Source organism: Eumetopias jubatus, unplaced genomic scaffold (genome assembly GCF_037043125.1).
Source record: "Eumetopias jubatus isolate StellerSeaLion01/CBP00866 unplaced genomic scaffold, mEumJub1_p1.0 scaffold_8, whole genome shotgun sequence".
Taxonomy (NCBI): Eukaryota; Metazoa; Chordata; class Mammalia; order Carnivora; family Otariidae; genus Eumetopias; species Eumetopias jubatus.
This window is the reverse complement of record NW_028274814.1, coordinates 9647799-9655729: the sequence shown is the minus strand read 5'-3', so window position 1 is coordinate 9655729 and position 7931 is coordinate 9647799.

Sequence of the window (7931 nt, the reverse complement as noted above, 5' to 3'; positions counted from 1 at the left end):
TATAGAACCAATGTTTTGTTTCATTGATTTTACTTACTTATTTTTATCTATTTTTAAGGATTTTATTTATTTATTTGAGAGTGAGAGAGAGTACAAGCTGGGGGGCGGGGCAGAGAGAGAGGGAGAAGCAGGCTCCCCACTGAGCTGGCAGCCTGACATGGGCTCTATCCCAGGACCCCAGGACCATGACCTGAGCTGAAGGCGGCTATTAAGCTGACTGAGCCACCCAGGGGCCCATTGTGTCTTCATACTCACTTACGTTTTCTTCTGTGATGTCTAATTTTTGTTAACCTCATCTCACGTATTTTACATCTCAGACATTGTCACTTTATCTCTAGATGTTTGATTTGGGTCTTTTTAATCTCATGTCTACTTTTTAAACATGTGCTATACATTTAAAATAGTTTTTAATTTCCTGTGTGCTAATCCTAGCATCTTTGTTCTCAGTCAGTTTCTGTTGATTGCCCTTTACTTCTGACATGGCAGATGATTCCATTGATTTGTTCTGGTTTCTCACTGACAAGGATCTCTTTATGATACAGTTGATAATATCTTTGGTAAACTTTCATGTTCCATTCACTGCTTGTTTTAAAGGTTTTATTGACCATAATGTCTAGTTTTAACTGAACTACCCCTCACAAAATAGCAGATATGCCTAAAAAAAGATTACTTTAAAAAAACTGAATTAAATATTGTATTAAAAGTGCAAGCCCAAACGAACAACAAGAAAAAGCTAAAATGGCAGTTCTTCTGTGGATATTGTGATTTATAAGAAATACATATTTGGCTCCTGGCAGAGAGTTTTTAAAACCCTTTGACTTGCTTAACTGATCAAAGCAGTGACGACGTCTTTTGCTTTTCATAACTAGCCCCTTCCAACCGTACCCGACTTTATGTTAGCGCTCTGACTTCTGGAAAGCCTCTAAGGGTGGAGGCTGGTTGCCTGGAGAACCACCCATGTGATTAGAGGGTTGGGATTTTCAGTCCTACTGTCTCCTACCTCAGGAGAGGGGAGAGGGAAGAGGGACGGGAGATTCTGTCCAGTCACTGAAGGACAGTGATTTAATCAATCATGCCTGAGTAATGAAACCGTCATAAAAATGCTAAATTTACTGTTTCTGAGAGTTCGGTTTTGGCAAACACATGGAAGTTCTGGGAGGATGGCATGCTTGGAGAGGGCATGGGAGCTTTGTGCCCCTTCCCCCCATACTTTTCCTTATTTGTCTCCTCCATCTGGCTGTTCCTGGGTATATCCTTTTATAATAAGATGATACTCTAGTGAGCAACTCTTCCTGAGTTCTGTGAGCCACAAATTAATGCAATCAAGGGAGGAGATTGTGGGAACCTTTGATTAATAGCCGGGTGGTCGCAAGCACAGGTAACAACCTGGATTTGGGATGGCATCTGAAATGGGAGTGCAGCAGTCTTATAGGACTTCTTATTAGTTGGCCCTTACCCTGTGGGATCTGACTGTATCAGACTGAATTGAACTGTAGGACACTGATGGCCGTCCCTGGACAGTCAGAGAGTATCTGGTCACAGAAGTGTTCAGTGTTGTAGGAGAGTAGAGGAGATACACAGGAGTGTTTTTCTCTAAGACGTTCAGCTTCAAACTGTTAAGAGCTCCTTGTCATCCACATGAGGAGGTTGAACAGATGGTTTAATCAAATCTAGTAAGAAGTTGGCAAAGTCAGATTTATTGAAAAGATTCCTACTGTGGCCACCTTTTTATAAAAGCAAGTTAAGAGCCACTGGCGAAACAGAAGAACCAGACTTGGTGAAGAAGCCGTTTGAGCAGGTGAAAGCTAAAGAACTCAGTGTCTGCATAGGAGATTCACCAGAGGGACCAAGGAAAGATGAAACCGGGACTTGCAGGGTCTGGATCCAGATGGGGTGCCCTTTCAGGCTACCTGTGTGTATTGACTTTGGTGGTAGGATGCCAGTGGGCATTGTTACCTGAGGATGTTCTCTGTCACTTTCAGATCTAATATCTCAGAAGAGTAACTTAATGATACATATGACAGAGACCGTCACTAGACTGTCAAGAAACATATGAAAAACAGGAAATTGTAAAAGGGAAGAAGGAGATTGGGAGAGGGAGGTAAACACAAACATTTTGGGAAAAGTGAGTTTCTTTTCTTGGGTAGCTAGGAAAAAGTCAGTCTGCCCTTGAGCATGTTGTCTGGAGTAATTAGGAAAAAAAAGTTCTTTATGCTCTGAAAAACTTTGAGAATTTAACTGGAGAGTGTGTATGACAGGTTTTCTCTATGTAATGTCTACAGTGGCCTTAATTTAGTACCTGCACCAAGTCAGAACCATTTCCCTCATCTGAATTTTCTCAGGCTTTGTTCTGTTTTTAAAGTATTATGAATAAAATGTAAATAATTTCATACTTTTTTAAAAAAGATTTTATTTTTATTTTATTCATGAGAGACAGAGAGAGGCAGAGGCAGAGGGAGAAGCAGGCTTCCCGCGGAGCAGGCAGCCCGATGTGGGACTCCATCCCTGGACCCTGGCATCATGACCTGAACCGAACGCAGATGCTTACCTGACTGAGCCATCCAGGCGCCCTTCATACTTTTTATATAAATGGTGTGGCATAATATTTATTTATCTAGACCTGGTGAATACAAGATTGTTTAATAGGAGATTTTTGTTTGTTTAGCTGCGAAGAAACTTTAACTTAAATTTTCCTGGGAATATGTTATTAGCACTGTCATAATTGCCCCTGATTCTAGGTATGGCTTTATCAACTCCTTTATCACTCTAGCCCAAAACACAAATTTTTTTTTTTAAATCTTTGGCATACAGAAAGACCTGGTAAAGTGCATTTTTTATTACCTAATTTGTGTTTGTAGTGGATCACCAGAAATCATCCAAGAATTACTCATGTATTTCCATATTGGTGACAGGTGTTCTCGTAAGCATTTCGTATATGAGGGTGCTGTTCATCTTACTTGTGACTGTTCTGAATTAATTGTGACAAGCTCTAATTAGAGCTTTTGAAAGTTTCATTCCAGGCTTCTTGAGCTGATGTTTTGCCTCTAGCCAGGGGGATAGACTGCACATTAATTTTGATACTCTTTAAAGACATGTGCGCAGTTACTGTTCATTTAAGCCAGATGGCATGTGTCAACTCCTGTTCCTGGAAAGGGAGAGGTTTTTTGGTGGGGGAGGGGGGCTTTGTAGTAAAACCTTACGTGTCTTCTTATGGAGCTCTTCTCTTTACATAATAAATTAGTACGTGTCTTCTTATGGAGCTCTTCTCTTTACATGAATTAGTACTTACAGAAGATTTTCATAGCAATGTAAGGGCTCCTCCTTTCACTTATGAAGAAGATTCCTAGGGGATTGGGCACAGATGTTTTCGTGTGTAAATTCTTTTGCAGTTGTGCAGTAGCAAGGGATCACTGATAAAGTTACATAGAACGAATACTGTTTTTTAGGATAAAAACAAACCAAGAATTCATAAGAGAAGGAGTAAGTGGCCCTTTTATGTTTTTACCAAGCTGCTTACAGTCAGAATCTGAGTCAGGGGATTGGCTGGCTCTGGACAGAACTCTTAATGATGGAGTGTCGATGCATTTGGAGCCCCTTAGAAAATTGCTCTGATCCAGAGTCAGCCATAGATAGTCTTCTCTACACGAGCACCGTGAATTCCAGCGCTTGGCTTTTAATGTGCATCATGAATCACCTTACATTGAAGTTTATTTTTCCATGAAAATTTTTATTTTTTTCAAGCAAGTACAGGTAAGTAAGTGTTTGAATTCTGCAAGCATTTGGTTTTCATTTATCCTGACTAAACCTTAAGCTGCTGAACTTTAGTGACACTTTTTGATTTTCAGATCCATAACTCCCAAGAATTTAGGGTGTGAATTTGGGTATTGGTAAAGTGGCTTTTCTATGTTCTTATTTTCTTGGAAATTGATTTTACAAGTATTATTTTACTGGGATGCTTATCAACATTTTCATTTTTTTCAAAGTGTTGACTTTAAGGTGAAAACAATTTCAGTGGATGGCAATAAGGCTAAACTTGCAATTTGGGTAAGAGTTTTAAAAATGTATTTTGTATAAATATTCAACTTGCATTTTTTAAAGAAGCAGAAGTTGATGTGTGTAGAGTTCTAGAGGGAAACAATTTGTATGAAATAATTTTTGGACAATTTGTTGGTTAATGGATAAACAATAAATGGCTATGTTTTATATTGGGTAATGAGGCAGAGACTTGTTCCACTTAATCAAAATTTTAAAATATACAATCCCTTAAGAATACTGAAAAACAAACTGAGGGTTCTAGAGGGGAGGGGGCTAGGGGGATGGGTTAGCCTGGTGATGGGTATTGAGGAGGGCACGTTCTGCATGGAGCACTGGGTGTTATGAACAAACAATGAATCATGGAACACTGCACCAAAAACTAATGATGTAATATATGGTGATTATCATAACAATAAAAAATTTAAAAAAAAGAATACTTAAAAGCAGAATAAAGTATAGAAAAATCATCTTATCTGCCAGAAGGGATTATTGCTATTGAATACGTTTCTTTAAAGTTTTAAGAAGACAGTGTATACTCAGCTAACACTGAAGGCAGTTGTTGGGGAGAAGGGGATGAAGTGATGCTCAGGAAAAAAAGTATTTTTCATGTTAGTCTGTTCGTATATTCCTGAAATTTGAATTTGCCAACTTTGGATCTATTTTCTACTCTCAGTGCCTAGTCTTTACTTACTGTCCTTTCATTTGCCTGTGAACCCAAACATTCTGATACATGTTGCTTTCCTAAGACCTTTTCATGATAGTGCTGACCAAATAAAATAGCCATAACTGTCAAAGACGTCCAAGATGCTTAGTGTCTGTCTCTGTCTGCCCGTCTCTCTCCCACTCCTGTCTACCTACCTACCTACTTCTCTCTCTCTATCTAAATGATTACCAATAGATTACATTACATATATAATTTATAAAACTATGCTCTTATATATCGGATTCCCACATATACTATGAGAACTAAATATATAAATACGTTTTTGTTACATGGGATAATTGGAACTGGTTAGCGGTCATCACACTGAGATGTACTTCAACATGGTGATGAAGTAGTAACTGGGCATCAGTTACAGATTGAAACAGCACGTGTTTATGTATTGTGTGATCTGATTCATTTTCCTGGCATTCTCCAAATGGCATATTATTTCTAATACACATTTTATCCCAAATAACAAGTAACTGTGTAAGTGTGTCTCATGTTTTTCTGTTAATTTTTTTCTAACATGCAATACTTTACACGATCGGTAGCCTATTGGCCCCCTCCCCAAAATATAATTATGATATTGATAAGAATAGTAATGTCTAACAGAAAACAATTTGGAAAATGTTGGACTAGGCCATAATAAAATATATCGAACAGTTTAAGAATGCTAGCTTCTCCCTGTACAAAAGTGGGAGCCTGATTTTCTGTATACTTTTCATGGTTGAATTTATCCCTTCTTTCTGCCCTTGCTACTGTTTTGTGAGATACACGTGTTAGAATAGGATCTAAGGCTTGGTGGTTTCCGTGAGATCTTTCTTTTATGCAAGAGGTATTGTTAAATTTACTTTTTAGTTCCTGTATAATAAAAAGGTTGGCAGGTATTACTGAAGTGACATCTTTATCATAGGCGTATAAATATTTTTTTAAATAAGAGGCTCAATCTCAGAACCCTGAGACCCTCATGACCTGAGCTTAAATCAAGAGTCAGAAGCCCAACTGACTGAGCCACTCAGGTGCCCCAAATGTTAATGTTCTTGTGTGTGAGTGTGTGTGTGTGTTTGTAATACTAACTCTGTCATGTGCTGCAAATATTGTTTTCCTGTTTGTCATTTGCCTTCAAATCTTGTTTAGGATGAGTGAGTGTGTGTATGGGGTATGGATGGTGTGGGGAGAGATGTTCTTGCCATACCAAGGTTTTAGTATTTTTGTGGTCAGACCAGTTTTTTTTTTCATGAATTTGGGTGTTACGTCATATTTAGGAAGGCCTCCTCACTCATAAATAGAAATACATGAGTCCATTGTTTCCTCTAATTCTTCTGTGGTTTTATATATATATATATATGTAAATCAGTTCCTCTCCTGCTTCGATGCTTCTCCTAGGATCAGTCAAGTAGAATAATCAAGTACAGCCCTGTCCTCACTGCTCCCAAAAGTGCCGCACACACATCACGGCCTACTTGGCACCTCTAAAGCTATTTTTCTCTATATCCTGCCCTCACTTCCACTCCCACATTTTAATATTTAGTCTTTCCAGATCCTTCCTTGTCCTTTGTCCATTTCTAATCTTTAATAATCTCTTTTCTCCTCTCCCATCAGAGAAGAAAACCACAGATAGTAAGCTCTGCTTTTCTTATCTTACAAGGATGCTATTACACTTATTGCAAATTCCTATCTTGAAAACAAAAACAAGCAAAAATCTTAACTTTTGACTATGTAAGCCTATAAATTTTATAGGTGTAATATATTCTGATCCAATATTGTGGCATAGGGTGTTTGCTCAAATTATCATACCTACTTAAACATTTTTATAAGTGGATCCAAAAAAATCAAGACTCTAAATAGCTGGATTAATTTAAATATTTGTGTGTAAATATTTTTTACTGTAGTATTTTAACATTAAACATTATTTTTTGGCTCTAGTCTTTTTTGTTTGTTTGTTTTTAAGATTTTATCTATGAGAAAGAGCAAGAGAACCTGAGCAGGGGGAGGGGTAAAGGTGGAGAAACAGACTCGACACTGAGCATGGAGCCTGACATGGGGCTCAGTCCCAGGATCCTGGGATCATGACCTGAGCTGAAGTCAGACGCGTAACCAACTGAACCACCCAGGCGCCCTGCTCTGGTCTTTATTTTTAAAACACTGGGCTTTATGGATATTTTAACTAGAATCACAGTTCTGATTTTTAAAAGATTTATTTATTTATTTTAGGGGGAGGGGCAGAGGGAGAGAGGGAATCCTTAAGCAGACTCCCCACTGAGCACAGAGCCCCACATGGGGCTCTATCCCAGGCCCCTGAGATCCGGACTTGGGCTGAAATCAGGAGTCGGATGCCCAAGGCACTCCACAGTTCTGATGTTTATGTTGTGTCTCCTCAGAGCAGTTACTAAGTGGATCTCAGTGACTATCAAGGGAAACAAGATTCATATTCAAATGCTTTCCACTGTTTCTGGAAATTAATTTATTAGAGTGTGGATACGGTTTTGATATGAAAACAGAATTTTTCTGTTACAACCAAAAGTCTTGTGACTAAAATATTTCTTGCTTGGTCCTTGCCCTAACCTATATCAAATTATCCAAAGTATAATCTGCTTTAGATAGTAAGTACACGTCACTTGATGCACCTTTAATTTATATTACTGTTTTTTGAAAAGTTGAGTCAATATGCAAATTGAATAATTTTAAATATCAGAGGTTTTGTAAGAAACTTTGAAGCAAAGGGAATTTTTGTAAAGAGAGAAATCATTTTTATCATAAATTTATCTGTTTAGAAAGTTTAATTTTGTTAATTTTTTCACTTCAAGATGGCAGGGCTGGGGGCAGTTTCTGTAGTGGTGAGAGTCTGGAAGCAAGGACATTCTGCATTTATGTAAGCGTAGCTGGGGAAGAGTAGTAGATTTGCAGAGTGGTTTACTTTGAAAGTTATTTTCCTCTTAAGTTTCTCTTCTGGGGCCATAAATTACTCATATATTCTCTACCTGTTGCTCTTATATTAAAGCAGTCTCTATTTTGGCCAGGGACAGAAAGTAGGTAAGTAGGAAAGTAAGTAGCTGGAGCCCGTCACTGCTGGTTTAAAATGCCTCTGCAATCTTATAAATCTCTTAGAGGTTACGAACATGTTTTCTATCTGAAGGAGCGTCTGCTTGCCCCATAGCTAAACTCGGATTTACAACCATGAGACTGGCAGCTA